Raw genomic sequence first — 18,659 nt, 5'->3', positions numbered from 1 at the left:
TAAAGAGAACTATGAAATGCTAAGAAAAGAAATAGCTGAAAATGTTAACAAATGGAAAAACATACCATGCTCACGGCTGGGAAGAATCAACATTGTTAAAATATACAATTTTAATGCAATCCCTATTGAAGCTCCACTGTCATACTTTAAAGATCATGAAAAAAATAATACTTCATTTTATATGGAATCAGAAAAAAACTTGAATAGCCAAGGCATTACTCAGAAATAAAAACAAAGCAGGAGGAATCATGCTGCCAGACCTCAGACTGTACTGTAAATCGATAGTGATCAAAACAGCATGGTACTGGCACAAAAACAGAGAGGTAGATGTAGCGAACAGAATAGAGAACCAACAGATGAACCCAGCTACTTACCATTATTTCATCTTTGACAAGCCAATTAAAAACATTCAGTGGAGAAAAGATTCCCTATTTGACAAATGGTGCTGGGTGAACTGGCTGGCAACCTGCAGAAGACTGAAATTGGACCCACACCTTTCACCATTAACTAAGATAGACCCTCAGTGGATTAAAGATTTAAACTTAAGACATGAAACTATAAAAATACTTGAAGAAAGTGCAGGGAAAACACTTAAAGAAATCGGCCTGGGTGAATATTAGGAGGACCCAGGTAATTAAAACAGCATCAAAAATTCACTACTGGGACCTGCTCAAACTGAAAAGCTTCTGCACAGCCAAGAACACAGTAAGTAAAGCAAGCAGCAGACAGCCCTCAGAATGAGAGAAGATATTTGCAGATTATGTCTCCGACAAAGGTTTAATAACTAGAATGCACAGAGAACTCATACATATTAGCAAGAAAAGAACAAATGATCCCATCTGAGGGTGGGCAAGGGACTTGAAGAGAAACTTCTCTGAAGAAGAGTGGCGCACAGCATACAGACATATGAAAAAATGCTCATCGTCCTTAATCATCAGAGAAATGCAAATCAAAACTACTTTGAGATATCATCTAACTCCAGTAAGATTAGATCATATCACAAAATCCTCAAACTAGAGATGTTGGCGTGGATGTGGAGAATGCATGCTGGTGAGAATGCAAACTAATACGTTCCTTTTGGGAAGATGTTAGGAAAACACTTAGAGATCTAAAAATAGATCTGCCATTCGATCCTACAATTTCTCTACTAGGTATATACCCAGAAGACCAAACATCACATTATAACAAAGATATTTGTACCAGAATGTTTATTGGAGCCCAATTCATAATTGCTAAATCATGGAAAAAGCCCAATTGCCCATTGACCCACGAATAGATTAATGAATTGTGCTATATGTACACCATGGAATATTATGCAGCCTTAAAGAAAGATGGAGACTTTATCTCTTTCATGTTTACATGGATGGAGCCAGAACATATTCTTATTAGCAAAGTATGTCAAGAATGGAAGAAAAAGTATCCAATGTACTCAGCCCTACTATGAAACTAATTTATTTCTTTCATATGAAAGCTATAACTGAATGATAGCCTAAGAATATGGGAAAAGGGGAAAGGGAGTGGAGGAGAGGGGGTAGGATGGGTGGAGTGAGGGTAATTTGTGGGATCCCACCTATGGTGCATCTTACAAGGGTACATGTGAAATTTACTAAATGTAGAATATAAATGTCTTAACACAATAACTAAGAAAATGTCATGAAGACTATGTTAACCAGTGTGATTAAAATATTTCAAATTATATATAAAAGCTGTGCATGGTACCCCATGATTGCATTAATGTACACAGCTATGATTTAATAAAAAAAACTGTAAGAGGATTTAAGTCTATGTCCAGTTGCTCATCACATAAAGACAATTAATTTTTCTCCACTGAATGTTTTTAATTGTTTTAACCATCACATAAAGGTCCAATTATTGAGAGAATGAAGATTGCTAAGGAAGAAAGGAACTTTTTTATTATTATTGAATCATAGATGTGTACATTAATGCTGTCATGGGGTATAATGTGGTACAATTATATACAATTTGAAATATTTTCATCAAACTTGTTAACATAGCCTTCATGGCATTTTCTTAGTTATTGTGCTAAGGCATGTATATTCTACATTTAGTAAGTTTCACATGTACCCTTGTAAGATGCACTGTAGGTGTGATCCCACCAATTACCCTCCCTTCTCCTATCCTACCCCCACCCCTCCACTCCCTTGGAAGAAATAAATTTTTAATGTGACAGACTTCTTGTCAGGGGAACAGGAGAAGTTACCTCACATCTTTCTCTCTGACTAAAAGATAGTATGCCCTTTTATATCAGCTTTTAGGCATATATAGCCTTTATGTCCCATGTACTTTGGGGCAGATTGTGGTATAACCAACAAGGGGCTACTTATTCTCTTCTCTGGCTACACTTTGAAGGTCTGATATCTGACACTTGTTGATTATGTGACAGTGACATGAAAACAGCACTTGTAGTCACATATACTGGCTGGATGGTACCTTCTTTGCCTACCTGAACCTTATGGGGGGAATATTTGCTCTTTTGTATCCTTTTTGAGAATCTGTTGTAGCTTCTAGTATTCTAATGAGAGTAAGTGTAATTGTGACATTGGTTTCCAGCAAAATCATAAAAAAGAGAAAATATTCTGCATGATGAAGACAGAAGAGATTAGAGAAAGAGAATCTGATTTCTCAGCACACAGACAGGAACTGAGCAGAAGCCTGTGAGTTTCATTAGAGACCCCTCAGGCCCATGTATATGATCTAAGTGAATACTTACCATGATCTTCCTTTGAAGGACATCTACTAATTTCACAGACACTATAAAACTAAATGCCAAAAATCCATTAGCAATGCCTGATTGGGACATACAGATATCTTATTCCTTTCCTGCCACTCACATGATCTCAGTAAATATTTATCACAATCTGCTTTTGATAGGTAGGATTTATCATCTGCATTGCATAAATGAAGAAAATTGAGATCCACGCGCATTAAAATACTTACCTAAGGTTTTGTAACTATGTAAGTCCTAATAAGAACAAGGGCAGGGGCAATTGTATCAACCATTAATAATGGTCTTTTAGGATTCTCCTTTCCTTACCTAGTTATGAAGGTAGTGATTCCTGATAAAAATTATAGGACAATGTAGCTGAGGAGCAGACACAGTGATAAACTGTGGCAAGAACACTTGGTTTGTCATATGTAAGCAGATACTTTGCTGATCCTGGCTCTAGAAGAAACCTGCAAAAAATAATTGATAAAAATCATCTGAAGATAACAGGAAACTAATATGAATTATGGTCCAGGAGTATGACTGGATAGTAATGTGGATTCCCAGATGTTTTCAAAGGTAAAAGCAAAAGATGTATCTGACCAAAATATGAGATACATAGAAAAATGCCCGGTGAGAGTGACTAGAAAATTGAGTTGACTCCATAAATGTACAATGCAATGTTTGAGACAATACTTCAGGGAATATCAGATGTCTTAATTAAGGTTACTTTCACTGAACATCCTTAAGTAGCAGCATCTGACATCCCTTCCCCTTAGGACCATTGTCTACATATGTGTGCTTTGTGCACTTCTCAAAAATGGCCTCTAATGAGGGATAAGTTCTCTCTTTCTCTGGGATGGCATAAGGAGTTTCCTTCTACTACACCCACTTACAGGGGCAACTTTCCCCAATTTGCACAAAAGCCCGTTTTACATTTCCTTTTTAGTATCAGTACCACTTTATTTTTTTCTTTTGAAACTGTTTCACCACACACACTATTGGAGATAGGGCTGGTAGGATTTAGTTGTGTTGGCTCAACTTCCTCTACCCTATGGGCCAACTTGGGTGAATTGGGCTCTCCTGAGATCTGAAACTTGAGAACTATGACACTAAGATAGGAGGACCGAATCAGAGGCTTCCAGTAGCTGGTGTTCTTTGTACTGCAATTGAAAGTCTTCCTTGGGAAATGCCCTAAAGACAACAGGTACCCAAGGAGATCTGGTTTGATTAAGATCAGGCCTCCTCGCAAATATATCTGCCCGTAGTTGGTATTTTTATATTTTAGCAATTTCCCTGTCTTTAGCAAGAATCTGTTTGCATTGTTCTGCCCTTCATCATGTTAGTCCATATATATAATTAGACTGACTCAGACTATTTGTTCTCAATCTATAAAGATGAATTACTAGGAGGCCGAACAACACTACTTTCTGCAGGATCCAGAGTAATAATTTATTATATTCTGCATAGTGGGTGGGGTTGAAATGCTTGGGTTACAAGCCCTGAATCAGATATCCTCAGTTCTCAGCTAGAATTTGCAAAGGAAGCTTCAGACAAATTTCTAACTCTGGGTTAGATGCTATACTAGCAAATAGTAAGCTTTGAGCAATTCACTATAGGTTTGCTTTCTAGAAAGTCTAGCCTTTTAGTTTCTAAAATCAAGATGGTTCTCGGAAAATATCTAAAACTTGTTGACGGGCGGTGCCTGTGGCTCAAAGGGATAGGGCACCAGTCCCATATGCTGGAGGTGGTGGGTTCAAACCCAGCCTCGGCCAAAAACCACAAAAAAAAAATAAAAATAAAAATAAAACTTGTTGACTACTTTCTAAGTAAACCTCATTGTTTTACTTGAAAATTAGTTTGTTTTTTCTTGCACTTACAAAAATTACTTTTTCTATTTGAAAATGAGTTTTTTTATAGGAGACAAACTCATAACATAATCATGTGTGCACCATACAGTCATTATATTAAAAGTTAGAGAAGGCAAAATGTTGGAAATAGTGGCAGATGTGGGGATAGAACCTATATGTCATTTAACTATTCTGTATCTTCTATGAAGACTGGGGTAGTGTTACCCCTGTTTGACTCTCAGTGTCATTGGGAGCATTATAGATAACACGTGGGAAGATGCTTTGGAAACTTAGGTGCTCTACAAATGCAAGTTATTATTATAGCTGGTTGTGCAGGCTAAAAGAATTTCTATCTCAGAAATAAGAACAATTTCAAGCAGGCAGAAACCACAAATTAGGCATTCGTGCAGCCATCACTGAACCTGACAGCAAACAGAATATAGAATCAGGGCCTGCCATAAAAATATTGAGCCAAATCAATTATTAATTGTCAGGTATGTATGAAATGTTTGATTTTGAATTTCTGATGGGTAGATCTCAAGGATGTCAAGGCAGAAGGCCACCTTACCTCACCAAGTTGTGATGGTGAGTGGTCAGAGAAGAAAGAGGCTTCCCCAGGGGCCAAGAACTAAGAAAGACCCAAAGGAAATCAGTTGGAGGTGCTAAATCATATTATAATGTATATTTAACTACCACAGTCACTGTACTATAAGTTAAAGCTACAAATGTGAATGAGAGAAAATATTTGCCTGAGAAGGACATGCTCACAATTTAGTGATTGAGCACAGAGGTAAACACTAAACTCTAATATACGAATTTTCATGTGTAACACTATACGTTTAAAACTGCCTTAAAAATAACAGTTCATAGACAAATTAGCCTTGAGACATATCACTCAAGACCTATGTCGAGTATTAACCAGAACACTAACAAAAACATATATGTCAGGCTAATAAAATCCTGGTGTAGAGAAATCTGCACTGATATTTGCACCCAGCATCACAGATAGTCAATCTTTTGTGTTCAATAACACAGCAGTTTCTGTTTCATCCTTCAAGATAGATCCTAGAGAGCTGTTTCATCAAAATAAAAATGTTATCCAGGGCTGGGCAGGATGGCTCATGCCTATATCCAGCATTCTGGGAAGCTGAGGTGAGAGGATTGATTGAGCTCAGGAGTTTGAGACCAGCCTGAACAAGAGTGAGACCCTGTCTCTACTAAAACTAGAAAAATTAGGCAGGTGTTATGGTGGGTGTCTGTAGTCCCAGCTACTCAGAAAACTGAGGCAGGAGGATTGTTTGATCACAGGAGTTTGAAGTTACCATGAACTAGCTGACTCCATGGCACTCTAAGCCTAGGTGACAGAGTGGGACTCTGTCTCAAACAAACAAACAAACAAGCAAACAAAATACAATTACTAACTTATGAAGAAAGAAATTAAAAAAATATCATCCATCCAGGATGGAGACTTCTCCATAATTTTCTATCAACGTAAAGGAAAATGCCTTTGAAGCTTCTTAACCTGCCTTTGCAGTTACCCCAGATAGTTTCCAATTGTGGACATTAGAGCAATTCCTGAAGTCACTAAGCACTTGCATTAAAGAATTTACTTTTACAAGATTTGAACTTTTCATTTTTTCTAAGTCACTCTACTGATGTATGATGGATAGATAAAAAGATGTTCATATTTAATGTATACATCTTGATGAGTTTTAGGGTAAGTATATACCCATTAAATCAGCATCACTATCAAGGCCACAAACATAGCCATCAGCTCCTAAAGTTTCCTCATCTCCTGTATTATTATTATTATTAATTTTATTTTTGGCAAGAGCACTTAACATATAAAATCTATCCTCCTGGCAAATTTTAAGTATGCAATACAGTATTCATAGGCACTATACTCTATAGAGCTCTAGAACATATTCATCCTGTGTAAGTGAGACTTTGCACACTTTGACTATCACTTCTGCATTTCCCTCTCCCACAAGCAACTGGCAACTATCATTCTACTCTGGTTCTATGAATTTGACTGTTTTAGATTCCACATATAAGTGAGATTACACAGTGTTTGTCTTCCTGTGTCTGGCTTATTTATCACTTAACATAATGACCTCCAGGTCTATCCATGTTGTGGAAAATGGCAGGATTTCCTTCTTTTAAAAGCTAAATAATACTCTGTTGTGAGTAAAGATTGTAAGTATAAAATTTCTTTATCTATTTGTCCTTTGAAAGATGTTCTGATTGTTTACATATCTTGGCTATTGTGAATAAAGCTGCAGTGACCATGGCAGTGCAGATGTCTGTGAGATCCTGATTTTAATTCTGTTGGACATATATCCAGATGTGGGATTGCTGGATCAAGTGATAGTTCTAATTTTATTTATTTTTATTTTTTCAGTTTTTGGCTGGGGCTGGGTTTAAACCCACCACCTCCGGTATATGGGGCCGGTGCTCTACTCCTTTGAGCCACAGGTGCCTCCCATGGTGGTTCTAATTTTAATTTTTTGAGGATCGTCCATACTGTTTTCCATAATGTCTGAACTAATTTGCATTCCCACCAACAGTATACAAGGGGTCCCTTTTATTCACATCCTCCCTAACACTTACCTTAAAAAAAAATAGCCATCCTAAAAGATGTGAGGAAATAATCTCATTGTGGTTTTAATTTGCATTTTCCTAATGATTAATGATGTTGAGAATTTTTCATATACCTGTTGGTCATTTTTATGTCTTCTTTAGACAAATGTCTATTTAGATCTTCTATAGTTTGAATATGTTCCCCAAAAGGTATGTCTTGGAAATTTAATCCCTGATGCACAGTTTTGGGAGTGGACTCTAATGACAGTGATTAATCCATGAGGGTGAAGTAAATGGATTAATGTCATTATCACAGATAGTGGGTTTCTTTAAAAATATGAATTTGGCCCCTACTTGCTCACTCTCTCTTGCCCTCTTTTTGCCCTTCTACCATGGGATGATGCAGGTAAGAAGGCCCTCATCAGATGCTGACTCTTCAATGTTGGACTTCCCAGCCTCCAGAACTGTGAAACAATAAACTTATACTCATTATAAATTACCTAGTCTGTGGCATTCTATTATAGCAGCACAAAATAGACTAAGACAAAGTCTTTTGCTTATTTTTATATCAGATAATTTGTTTTCTTACTGTTTTTCCTTATATATTTTGGATGTTAATGCCTTATCAGATGTATGGTTTGCAAATGTATTTTCCCAGTCAGTACGTTGTCTCTTCATTTTGTTGATTGTTTCTTTTACTGTGCTTACCTGCGCTTTTGTATCATACCTATAAAATCATTGTCAAGCCTAATGTCATGGAGCTTTTCCTCTATGTTTTGTTCTAGAGTTTGTAGTTTCAGGTCTTATGTTTAAGTCTTTAATTCTTGTGTAAGATGTAAAATAAGGGTCTGATTTCATTTTTTTACATGTGGATATCCAGTTTTATCAACACCATTATTGGAAAGAATGCCCTTTCCACATTATAGATTCTTGGCACCCTTGTTGAAAATTAGTTAACCATATATACGTGAGTTTATTTCTGGGTTCTTTTTTTCTGTTCTATTGGTCTATGTGTCTGTTTTCATGCAATACCATACTGTTTTGATTACTAAAGCTTTGTAATATAATTTGAAACTAGAAGTATGGTACTTCCAGCTTTGTTCTTCTTGTTCAAGATTGCTTTGGCTATTCAGGGTCTTTTGCAGTTTCATATGAATTTTGGATTTTCTTTTCTATTGCTATGAAAAATGCTATTGGAATTTTGATTGAAATTGCATTAAATTTATAGATTGCTTTGAGTAGTATGGACATTTTTACGATATTAATTCTTCTAATCTATGAAAATAGGATATCTTTCAATTTATTTGTGCCTATTTTAATTTCTTTAATCTATGTTTTATATGTATAATCTGTACAATTTTCAGTGTACAGATCTTTCATCTCCTTAATTTTATTCCTAAGATTTTTATTATTTTTGATACTATTTCAAATGAGATTATTTTCTTAATTTTTTTTTTCTGAGACAGAGTCTTACTCTGTCACCCTAGGTACAGTGTCCTGGTATCATTGTGTGTCACTATATCCAGATAGTTTTTCTGTTTTTAGTACAGAGTCTCAACTCTTGCTCAGGCTGGTCTCGAACTCCTGACCTCAAGCAATCCACCCATCTTGGCCTTCCAAAGTGTTAAGATTACAGGTGTCAGCCACTGCACCAGGCCAGATAGTTCATTGTCAGCATTCAGTTTTTGTTCTTAAGATAGTCATGTATTACTAAGCCTTCTCCTTTAGTGTGGAAAACTTGTCCCCAGTTGTCTCAAACCATTACATATTGGGAAAAGCATATGTGAATAAGATTTCTAATAGTAGTGGTTTCATGTTTTGTGGATCCTGAAGTTGCATAATTTTCTTCTTCTTTACCTTAAGAAAAAGAATATCAAGTCTTATACAAAATTATTTACAAAAGTGATTTATTAGGAAAAAATGTACCGACCTACGTAACTCTGGAAAGAAATGGAGTCTGTAAGGCATAAAGCAGAAAGAAGTGTACATAAACACCATACTTGATAAAATTATTTCTCATAGTGGCATAATTAATTAATTTTGAAATCATTATATTTATATACCTCAATTGAACAATTATATATATGGATAGCAGATGGTGGGGATCAAATTTTTCATTGTTTAAATTGGAGGTTACAGATAAGCAAAGAAAGGAGGCTAGAATGATAAATGTGGTAATAGATTAGAGTTGGAGACATAAGTATGACCTTATATTTATCTTAATATAAATAGCTATGTATAGACATATTTATAAATATATGTGTACATAGGGTTAGTATACTCACATATATTTCATTACTCTGTCAGTGAGAAGGTTTAGAAGCAATAACATCCCCATATCAACAAACTCATTTAGAACAAAGATCTTGGTTTTTAGTACCATTCTCCAATAAAAAGAATCAGGACTCCTTAGAGAAACAGCTAATTCTAAAACTTGAACAAGAACTATACAAGATGAACCTGGACCATCTTGTAGTGACAGAAGGTAAGGAAGTGTTTTATGACTCTTAGTAGTGTATTTTTCACGAAGTAAAAAAGTGTTCAAAAACAAACACATAAACACAATGATGGGAGGCACAGGAACAACTGAAAGAACTCTTGAAGGCAAAATCTGGAACAATTTGAGCAGCAAAGTTAACAAAATAGTGTGGAATTATAGCCCAAAGTATAAAATTAGTATCCTCGAGTCCATACTAATATAAATAAATGATTGACTAAATAAATAAATAAATGGAAAAGAATAGAAAGATCTCTCATGCAGAAGAATTACAAATAATATATGTAGATATTCTGGCCTTAACAATGTGGATGTAACTCCCTATTCCTTAGGTGTATGCAAAAGTGACTTCCTTGAAGAGTTTACCATATGAAAGGCACACGTACAGTTAACTTTATAGTACAGGAATATGCCAAATACTACCTCAGCCTGAAGATCAAACTTAACATCATCAGTGATAAGTCACACTGATAGCGTGTACTCTTGATATGATGTGATGAGATTGGTATTTTATAATATCTTTGCAGCCTTCTCAAAATCCTACAACCCCAGTCTTATAAACATCAGGCAAATCCTAATTGAGTGATCGGCTACAAAACATCTCACTATTATTCCATAAAACTGTCAAGGTCACCAAAAAGAAAGTCTGAGAAGCTATCACAGTTAAGAAGAGTCTAAAGAAACATATTAACTAAATTTAATACGGTATCCTGAATGGGATTCTGGAACAGAAAAAGGACATTAGGATAAAACTGAAACAAAAATTATAAACAGGAAAGGGTAAAGGTTCACAAAGGAAAGTAATCTTTCTGACCTTTCATTCATATTGGTATAATGCTAACATCATTTCATTTTCATATGCTATGTAGATATAATGTACCCAGATCAACCACTAAGGATGCTATACTAAGAGATGCATTCAAAAACATCAATCTCTATAGATAAATTAGAATGAACTTCTAATTAATGTTCAAGTAACCCACAGGAAGCCAGGAAAAGGAAACAGAAAAATAAAAAATAGAGGGAAAAATCAGAAAGCAAAATAAAATGATGGACTTAAACTCTAACACATTGATAATGATATTAAATGCAAAACTTCTACATGCATCAGTTAAACAGTAGAAACTGGCAAAGTAGATGAAAAATCACCCAACTATGTGCTGGGTACAATACATTTGCTTAAGGAACAATGATATAGGTGGGTTTAAGTAACAGGGTGGAAAAACATATAACATGTAAACATTATTCAAAAGCAAAGCAGGAGTAGATGTGATGATTAATTTTAGGTGTCCTCTTGATGGGATTAAGGGATACCTACATATCTGGTAAATCATTATTTCTGGGTATGCCTGTCAGGGTGTTTCTGGAAGAGACTGTTGTTTAAATCAGTGGACTAAGTAAGGCTACCCGTGGCAATTGACTGAGGGCCCTGACTGAAAAGAAAGGTAGAGGAAAGGTGAATTTGCTCTCTTTTATCAAACTGGGACACAAATCATCTCCACCATTAGACATCAGAACTCTAGCCTTTGGATTTTGAAATTTGCACCATTGTTCCCCCCACCCCCAGGTTCTCAGGACTTTGGTCTTGGACTGATAGTTATGCTATTGACTCCCCTTGTTCTCAGGACTTTAGACTTAGACTGAGCCATGCTACCAGCTTTCTTGGTTTCCTAGCTTGCAGATAATATACTGTGGGGCTTCTCTGCCTACATTGTTTCATGAGCCTATTCGCCTAATAAATTCCCTCTCACGTATGTATATATACACATATCCTATTGGTCCTGTTTCTCTGGAGAATCCTGACTAATACAGTAGACTCTAAAGGAAAGAAAAAGACTAGAGACAAAGAAAGGCATTACACAATGATAAAAGAGTCAATCCACCAAAAAGGCATAGCAATTATAAATGTATGTACCAAAGAAAAGAGATACAAAATACATGAAGCAAAAACTAATATAATTGAAAGGAGAACTAGAAAATCTACAACATCTCTCTCTCTGGAATTGATGTTCCTCATGAATATATAGATGCAAAACTTATTCTTTTTTTTTTTTTTCATCCAGTATTTAGTCTGAATAGTGAATTCCACATTTGTGTGCTAGGCTGAAGGCTCTCCTCACTTCAGATATTGTTTCAATTGTTCTTGCAGGGAAGTGAGCTGCTCAGTTTTTTGACTTTCCTGTAGCTGAAGCTGCTTCAGCACAGAGTGTAAATGATCCTTGAGTGTCAGGTTTTCCACTTTCATGGTGAGATCCTTCTGTCTTTGAATTTTCCTCTGAATCACGCAGAGGCTTTTCTCTATGTAATGAATCTGCTTCTGAATTTCGAGAACTACTGAACTGATACCTTCCTTTGCCTCATACTGGCAAAATTCAAGAAACTTGGCCTGTAGCTCCCTTTCCAGATCTTCTTCACATTCCTCTTCCTCTTCCATTTCCTCATCTTCATTATCGTCGTCGACGTCATTATCATCGTCATCGACGTCATCATCATGGTCGTCGTCATCCTCATCCTCATCATCACTGTTACTACTAGAATCACTTAACATCTCCCAAAGCATATCATATTCTGAGATACAAGCCCGCTTGTAGCCTGGGGATAACACAAAGCCTGAAATGGAACCTTGACTTTCAATTTCCTTGGTTTCATCTTCAGCAATTACTTCCCATCGGGCGCAGACAGCTTCAGCATCTGAACATAGCAGTCTTTTTACTTCCTTTTCCACATCTAGAGAGTCAGTGAACTCAGTAAAATTGATTTCTTCAATTTGTTTGCAATCAAGGGGCTTTCTTGTTACTTTCCGGAACCTTTTCTTCCTGACATTCTTAAGTGGTGGAGTAATGCCATGCTTCCAGAGATACTTTTTTTGGTTCTCCCTTTCATTTTTCTGTGTTGCTTTAACATCAGTAGAGGTACCTGGTTCTTCTGGAGAAGAATGGACATCATCTTCAGCACTGCACAGAAGCATCTGGGAAACATCTGCTGTTTTATAAAAGGTTTTTTTATCAAGACTTTTCAGGCTTCCGATAACACAAGGCAAATCAACCAGCTTAGCAGATAGTGAGACATCTTCCACCTGAACAACTGCACGCCCCTGGGCAGGGAATAAGTCAAGTTTTAGTTTATCCTTCATGGTGACACTTCCAGAATGTATTAAGCTCCTAACAGTATAAGCTTGTTCCAAAGGCAGACGCAGTATGAACTGGTTCTCAAGTTCATGAGGAGGTTCATCCTGGGTTTTACTCATCTTTTGTGGTGTCCCTTCTGGTAAGTTTCCTGGAGTTTCAGCAGCAGCTTGGGCTCCATTGTCGGTATCAGTTGGAGAGCCTTCACTGACAGGAATTGGGGCATCTTGGTTGATGGGAATTTCGCCACCTTGGCTGTCAGAAAATTGGATGCCTTCTTCTTTGGCAATTTCAACAGTGCTGGCACGGGCACTTTCAGCTCCATGGGAACCACGAATTTGGTGCTCTTCGTAGATAATTATATCTGGTGTCATAGTTGTCACTGTTGAATCACTTTGTGAGGAATCAGGGAGCTGTACCTCAGGGCGCTCCATGGTCCGCTGTTGTGGGGATTGTAAAATGGCTTCCTGTTTAGTCGTGGGATCTGAAAAGTTCCAGAACATTCACGAAATGATGATGTCAATGGTATCTTCTTTGATGACATAAAGTAACGGCCAGGCACGTGACTCACGCCTGCACTCTGGGAGGCCCAGGCAGGTGGATTGCTTGAGCTCACAAGTTCAAGACCAACCTGAACAAAAGCGAGACCCCCGTCTCTACTAAAAATAGAAAATCTGTTTCGGAGAACATGCATAACTTGGTACCAAAGACAGGAAGGTGTTAGGGGAGTTCTGTCGGGACTAAAGAGTCACTTCTCAAGTTTGCATGTGGCTAGCCCTCTTTGTTGCCTTCATAGAGAAAAGTGTGGAGTGCAAAAAAGTTACCCACACCATAGAAGCCCTCAGGGAAAGAAGATACTCCCACCTGAGAAACCCTCAGGGAAAGGAGACACTTCCTATGCTATAACCACCAGTCTCTTATTTGTCTGCTTCTTTTTTTTTCTCTTTTAGAGACAGAGTCTCACTTTATCACCCTCAGTAGAGTACTGTGGTGTCACAGCTCACAGCAACCTCCAATTCCTGGGCTTGGGTGATTCTCTTGCCTCAGCCTCCTGAGTAGCTGGGACTACAGGTGCCCATCACAAAGCCCGGCTATTTTTTGTTGCAGTTTGGTCCAGGCCAGGTTCAAACCAGCCACCCTCCGTATATGGGGCTGGCGCCCTACCCACTGAGCCACAGGCCCTGCCCTTATTTGTCTGTTTCTTGTTCTATTTATGAGCCAGGCTCTGAGCTATTTTCTAGGATGCACCAACAATAAGAGAGGAGGACACACTCCCTACTCTCCAGGTACTTGTGCTCTAGACAAGTAAATGAGTACATTTGGTATGATAAACATGAGGATAAAGTAAGACCACGACATTGTGGGGCCACAGATTAGGGGCAACCAAACCAAACTGACAAATTAGGGTTAAGAGTATTCCAAGTAAATGGCTATTGGGGAAGGGCACCCGGGAAAAGGGACTTGCTGCCAAGCCACAGAGAAATGTGTGGGGCTTTGTCAAATTTCAAAATTGCTGGAGTGTGTAGTACAACAAGGGCTAGTATGAGAGTAGGCTGAAGATTGAAAATTGAAGAAGGCCTGAGTTGTTTCTATCATGTAGGTTGTGGGGAGTCATTTAGACATTGTGTGGTTTGAGTATGATACATAACAATTTGCATTTCACAAAGATATACTGAAGTTTGGAAGATAATTTGGAGTGGGAAAAGTGTGAAGGTAGAGACACTAGTTACAAGATAGTTCACTATAACAGAAGTTATGTACACTTACACCACCTCAATAAAGATAATGGTGCTGAGTACATAGACAAGAGAATGGCTTCAGGATATAACAGGAGTATAGTTATCTGGTTTTCATGACTGATTAGATTTAGAAATTTAAATAAAGGGAGAGTATCTGGGATGACGGGGACAGGCGCAATGTCACCTTTCACAGAAATAGGCAATGAAGAGGATGGAGGGAGAAGGGTAGAAAAGACAGGAAGAGTGAGAAATGAATGCAACTCTAGATGTATCTTACTTGAACAGTTTGCAAGGCAACTAGATGAAATATATGAAGAAGGGTCTAGGGAATAGATTTAAGACTCATCAGCATATAACTGTGTGGTGAATGAATCCATAGAAATTTGTGAGTTTGCCTGGGATGGGTATAAAATGGAAAGAGAAGAATTTCAAAGATAGAACCCAGCAAGTAGTGCTTTTAAGGGTTGGACACAGTAAGTATGGCTGCAAGGGAGACTAAGACTGAACAGGAGCAATCAGAGAAGAATTAAAATACATAGCTCAGCACCTGTAGCTCAAGCGGCTAAGGCATCAGCCACATACACCAGAGTTGGAGGGTTCAAATCCAGCCTGGGCCTGCCAAACAACTGAGAACTAGAACCAAAAAATAGCTGGGCACTGTGGCAGACGCCTGTAGTCCCAGCTACTTGGGAGGCTAAGATAAGAGAATTGCTTAAGCCCAAGAGTTTGAGGTTGCTGTGAGGTGTGACGCCATAGCAATCTATCCAGGGTGGCAGCTTGAGACTCTGTCTCAAAAAAAAAAAAAAAGAAAGAAAGAAAGATAGAAAAATTAAAATATAATGGCATTGCAGAATTTCCTTTGGGAAAATTAAGGATTTTGGAATAACTGAGAAAATGGTTACAAAATGGGAATAAACAAAAAGAGGATCAAATCAACAGGAAAATGCAAATTAAAACCACAATGAGAGTACTACCTACTGCTATCAGAATGGCCATTATGAAAAAGTAGAAAAAAGATAGATGTTGGTGTTGAAACAGTGAAAAAGGAATGCTTATACAGTGTTGATGGGAGTGCAAATTAGTACAACCTCTATGGAAAAAAATTCCTCAAAGAAATAAAAGTAGACTTATCATTCAATCCAGTAATCTCATTACTGGGTATCTACGCAGTAGATGACGCAAAGAAGTCATTTTATAAAGGAGACATCTGTACGCGAATGTTTTTCACAACACAATTTATAATTGCAAAGATGGAGAATCAACCTAAGTGTCCATGAACTGATACTGAAGTAGGTAAAGAAAATTATATACACACACACGTATATATGCACACATACTACAGATTATTACTTAGTTATAAAATGAATGAAATAATGTCTTTTTTATTTATAGGTACTTCTTTATTAGAAATTAACTGTTTTCATTAGAGACTGCAGAAGGAAATAAACTTAATCTCGCAATTTTAGAACAAACTTAATGATAAGAAATTAGGTTTTCAAAGGGCAGGTGAAAGACAAATTCATTTATGACAGTGTTTCTCAAATTTGGCTCCTTCACAGATATACCCTTAGGGGAGCAGCTGCAAGTTTTCTATGGTAATGCTTTACATTTTATGTTTTAATTTTGCTGAAAATCTAAATAAATTTGTGATTGTTCAGGTTTACCTGGATAGCTCTCTTAAATAGACTGTTGCCACATGACTTCAGCCTCTGTGCTTATGCTTCTGATCCATGAAGACAAACAGTGCTTAACTTTTCATAGTTTCTCAGATTCGATCTCTAGACCTTTCACAGAATTAAGGATTTCCTATGAGATCTATGAGAAGGCAAAGTTGAGAACACTGGTTCAGAGTAGTAATTCTCAAAGTGAGATAGAGAGATGCATGTACTTTGCAAAAATACATTCAGGCTACGTGAGGTGGCTCACACCTATAATCCTAGCATACTAGGAGGCCAAGGTGGGTAGATTGATTGAGCTCAGGAGTTCAAGACCAGCCTGAGAAAGAGTGAGATACCATCTCTACTAAAAATAGAAAAACTAACTGAGCGTTGTGGTTGGAAGTTGTAATCCTAGCTTCTCAGGAAACAGAGGCAGGAGGAACTCTTGAGCCTAAGAATTTGAGGTTTCTGTGAGGTATGATGCCATGGCACTCTACCCAGGGTGCCAGAGTAAGACTCTGTCTCAAAAAAAACCAAAAAACAAAACTACACATACATTCAAAATATGCACTAATTTCATAACACAAACTTCATAAAGTCAAGTTCAGCAAAACAACTTCAGCTTATGGGCCGTAGCAAAAAACCAAGTATAGATTCATCCTAGTTTAGGTGGAGGGTCTGGATAAATGTACTTGAGAAATACTGTCTTAGAGGTAAAGGTTTGCCAGCACATGGAGAACAATAAGTAATGAACACATGCCAAAGAGAAATAACAATTTGGGGGTCAGTGAATGAATCTTATGCCAGAAATTGTCACAGTCTTCTGGAACTCAAAGGACCAATACAGAACAAAACCAATATGGTCCATCAACTCTCTTGTCCCTGTGGTTAGGGGCAGGTCGGTCCACTTTTTAATACTTAGCTAAAAGAAGAAAAAAGCTGTTTGTGCTCCAACTTCCACTGCAGGGGAATGTTGACATGGGTCCTGTAATTACTGCAGAGCTCCAATTTGCTTTAGATGAGTCAACAGTTCCCCACTCTCTTGCACAGTTATTAGGTTATTGCATCAACCTATACATTCTTTACCAGTGAAGACTTGAGGAACCATTCTCGCTCTTGTGAGGCCTTGCAAATAATCTTGAATCTTGTTTGTGCCACTGGTGGCTGTGATATTGACAAAATCCAGAAACCCTTGTTTGGGGGCAATTGACTAATGATCTCTTGGGTCCTTCTGCAGTAGGAGCAGGTGGGTTTTATGAGCTCAATCACCATCTCAGGCTGGATTTTGCTGTTCACAAACTCTTGAGTCATGCTGACAGATGGCAGTCTCCATGGGAGGACTCCTCAATTGTGAATTGTGTGGAACTAGAGACCATTATAATTTTTATTTATTTTTTTATTAAATCATAACTGTATACATTGATATGATCATGGGGCATCATACACTCGCTTCATAGACCATTTGACACATTTTTATCACAATGGTTAACATAGCCTTTCCGGCGTTATCTCAGTTACTGTGCCAAAACATTTACATTCTACATTTACCAAGTTTCGCAAATACCCCTGTAAGATGCACCACAGGTGTGACCGATCCCCCTCCCTCTACCCACCCCCGCCTTTTCACACTTCCCCCTATTGTTAGGTTGTAACTGGGTTATAGCTTTCATGTGAGAGCCCCAAATTAGTTTCATAGTAGGGCTGTGTACATTGGGTACTTTTTCTTCCATTCTTGAGATACTTTACTAAGAAGAATATGTTCCAGCTCCATCCATGTAAACATGAAAGAGGTAACGTCTCCATCTTTCTTTAAGGCTGCATAGTATTCCATGGTATACATATACCACAATTTATTAATCCATTCGTGGATCGATGGGCACTTGGGCTTTTTCCAGGACTTAGCTATTATGAATTGGGCTGCAATAAACATTCTGGTACAAATATCTTTGTTATGTTGTGATTTTTGGTCTTCTGGGTATATTCCCAGCAGAGGAATTACAGGATTGAATGGCAGATCTATTTTTAGATCTCTGAGTGGTCTCCATATATCTTTCCAAAAGGAATGTATTAATTTGCATTCCCACCAGCAGTGCAGAAGTGTTCCCTTTTCTCCACATCCACACCAACATCCTCTGGTCTTGAGATTTTGTGATATAGGCTAGCCTCAGTGGAGTTAGATGATATCCCAAAGTAGCTTTGATTTGCATTTCTCTGATGATTAAAGATGATGAGCATTTTTTCATATGTCTGAAGGCCATCCGCCAGTCTTCTTCAGAGAAGTTTCTCTTCAAATCCCTTGCCCAGCCTGCGATAGGATCCCTTGTTTTTTTCTTGCTGATGCGTTTGAGTTCTCTGTGGATTCTGGTTATTAAACCTTTGTCGGAGACATAAACTGCAAATATCTTCTCCCATTCTGAGGGCTGTTTGCTTGCTTTACTTACTATGTTCTTGGCTGTGCAGAAGCTTTTTAGTTTGATCAAGTCCC

At 37.6% G+C, this 18,659-nt stretch overlaps 1 pseudogene; it reads right to left on the bottom strand.

The window, feature by feature from the left end:
- Positions 1–17,165: 17,165 nt before the first annotated feature.
- Positions 17,166–17,485, bottom strand: LOC128578490 (glutaredoxin-1-like; annotated as a pseudogene).
- Positions 17,486–18,659: the final 1,174 nt, after the last annotated feature.

This window comes from Nycticebus coucang, chromosome X, assembly GCF_027406575.1.
Source record: "Nycticebus coucang isolate mNycCou1 chromosome X, mNycCou1.pri, whole genome shotgun sequence".
NCBI classification, from domain to species: Eukaryota; Metazoa; Chordata; class Mammalia; order Primates; family Lorisidae; genus Nycticebus; species Nycticebus coucang.
Note: the sequence above shows the minus strand (reverse complement) of the source record. Positions and strands in the feature narration are given on the sequence as shown.